At 43.3% G+C, this 2,778-nt stretch overlaps 1 protein-coding gene across 1 annotated transcript in view; it reads left to right on the forward strand.

Annotated features, from left to right (window-relative positions):
* Positions 1–2,778, forward strand: part of LOC102834369 (chromosome unknown open reading frame, human C10orf11) — a 1,226,642-nt gene that overhangs the window by 1,072,310 nt on the left and 151,554 nt on the right. The window lies entirely within an intron of this gene.

Raw genomic sequence — 2,778 nt, forward strand, 5'->3', positions numbered from 1 at the left:
GAAATATATATATATATATATATATATAGTCCTGGTGTGTCACTGTGGTTTAATGCGTCAGACTGCAAAGCCATTTGAACTTCAAGGTCAGCCTTTTAAGCACACCAGCTGCTCCTAGGAAATCCTATACAGGGTCGCTATGGGTCAGAGCTGACTCAATGGCACTTTACAACAACAAATACATATATATATATAGTAACATCTGTCAGACTTGGAACCTGTATAAGGCAGAAACCTCTCAGAGAAGAAAAATGGAAATATTTGCTACTAATTGAGCATGATAAAGAAGTGGTAAGACCTCACCCATCAAAGACAGGAACCTTGTGAGACCCCAAAACAAGGCAGTTCCCTGGAGTCCCAGCTCTCATAGGCTTCTCTCTATATTTGCCACAATTAAGAAAAAACAACCAAACGCGATTCTTATTGCACAGATGCTAAGAAGGGCTTTTCCTCAGCCTCCTAAGCTAGTCTAGACTTTGACCCTCCACTCTTCTGATTCTGAATTCTAAGTGGTAAGACTAAATTGTATAGTGTTGTTGTTATTAAGTGCCATCTAAGTGGTGTGGTGCTGTGGGCTAATGTGTCAGACTGCAAAGTCGTTTGAATTGCAAGTTCAGTGGTTCAAGCTCACCAGCTGCTCTTTGGAAACCCTATACAGGGTCGCTATGGGTCAGAATCGATTTGATGGCACTTCACAACAACAACAAGTTGGTTCTTACCCATAGTGTCCCTGCATAGGGTTTCTCATGATCAGCTGGTGACTTTGGTGAGCTTGAACTGCTGACCTCACAATTCAAACCAACTTTGCAGATCCATAGCGCCATACCAGGACACCAAATTGTAGTAGGGCATCGGTAAAGAGTACAGGTCTCCTCAGACCTCCACTTACATACAGCATACACACTTCGTATTCCTCTTGGTAAATGGATGCAGATTTTGTATGATTCAATGAACTAAAAATTATGCCCCACTGGAAACCTCTCTCTGCCAGCTGATTGTATGAAGCTTAACAGATCCTCTACATGCATACCAAATAAGGGCTGGCTGCAAGTCAAACCTCCTTGCCAAGCATTTCAGATTTTCCAAAGAACTGTAATATTCTTAGAGATGTTTATTAATGGAAATGGGAACTTTGTGGACTGGGGGTGAAGTCACACAGATGGATCATCCTGTTGCCAGTTCTGATTATTTTTGACACCAGGTTTTGAACCCTTTCCCTTGTCCTCCTCAAAAGGATGTTTCTTCACCAGTTGGGACTGGAAATGGAGGTACTCCCAAAGTGGAAGCACAGAGTGTTAATAAGCTCAGGGTTTTGGCCTCGGTTATATATTGCAATGCCCTCAAAGGCAAAGTCTAATTTGTGCATCCAGAGAAGTGTTAAACAGAGTGGTAATGTTGAGTAAACATTTTACGTGCCTTTATGCCACTGTAAAATGTGTGGTTGAGTGAGGGGAGGAAAATACTGAATGTTGCTGTTCTAGCACTCTAGGGTCAGCACTGGACTGCAAATCACAAGGTCAGCAGTTCAAACCCACCAGCTGCTCCTTTGAAACCTTATACTGGGTCACTATGAGTCGGAACCAATTCGACGACACTTAACAACAACAACAGTGCACTTTAGGGTGAACACCAGATAGCATGTTTTTAACTCAGTTGTTTTTTGTTTTGCTTTGACTTTTCCTCTTGAGCCATCCTATCACTTCCTGGCCTCACCACCACCACCACCACCAAAGACTAATCTCCAAAGGTTTACCTCATAATTGTCCACTTGTTGAATAATCAAACAATTATGAATGTCTGATGTGCACTGGGTCCCTACTGCAATGTGAGCAGTGAGCCCAGAATGGGACCCAGAATTCGAAGTTGTGGTCTTTTCCTTTGGAGGCATTATGCCCTATTTGAGAAGATAAAACATTGACCATTTGCAGATTAGAGCTTTAGTCTGGCATCCAATTCCAGTTTAGTTCAGTTATTGATAAATCAACTGTGACTCACGGTGACCCCGTGTGTGTGTCAGAGTAGACCAGCTCTCCATCAAGTTTGTCAAGCATTAGACCTCAAAGACCTTGAACTGCAAGGTCAGCAGTTCACACTCATAGGTGCTCCTCAGAAACACTATGCAGGATTGCTATGAGTCAGAACCAACACAAGAGCACTTCACAGCAACATGTATTTTGGAAGCAGATCACCATGTCTTTCTTTGGAGGGATCTCTGGGTGGACTTGAACCTCTAACTTTTACCTGAGTGCATTAGTATTTACATTAACCAGGGACTCATTCATATTCAAAACCCTCCATCATTTCCTCTTATTTAATTATTGGTCTATAACATGCAAGGCCAGGGGGTTGGAGACGGCAGTGATTCAGTGCTGAAATTGTCTTCTGTGTGGGAGACCCACAGTCCTGGTGTGGCAAGGTACTGCTAACCACAAGGTCAGCAGTTCAAACCCACCAGCTGCTCCTCAGAAACCCTATATAGGATCACCGTGAGTCAGAAATGACTCAATGGCACCAAACTACAACCACTAACCTCAAGTCACTACTCATCTGTCAGCACAGACTTGTGTGTTGCTATGATACCAGTCAGGTTTCAACAGAACTTCTAAAGTAGGACATATAAGAAGAAAGGCTGGAAGGAACAAACAAGATGGCGGATCGGGTGGACGTATAGCAGAGAGCTCCACCAACAACGACACAGAATACCCGACCAAGCAGGCTCAGGGCATGGTCCCAGAACTCTGAACCACATATAAAGGAATACTTAGAAGGTTGGAAGGC

This window comes from Chrysochloris asiatica, unplaced genomic scaffold, assembly GCF_000296735.1.
Source record: "Chrysochloris asiatica unplaced genomic scaffold, ChrAsi1.0 scaffold00020, whole genome shotgun sequence".
Classification (NCBI taxonomy): domain Eukaryota; kingdom Metazoa; phylum Chordata; class Mammalia; order Afrosoricida; family Chrysochloridae; genus Chrysochloris; species Chrysochloris asiatica.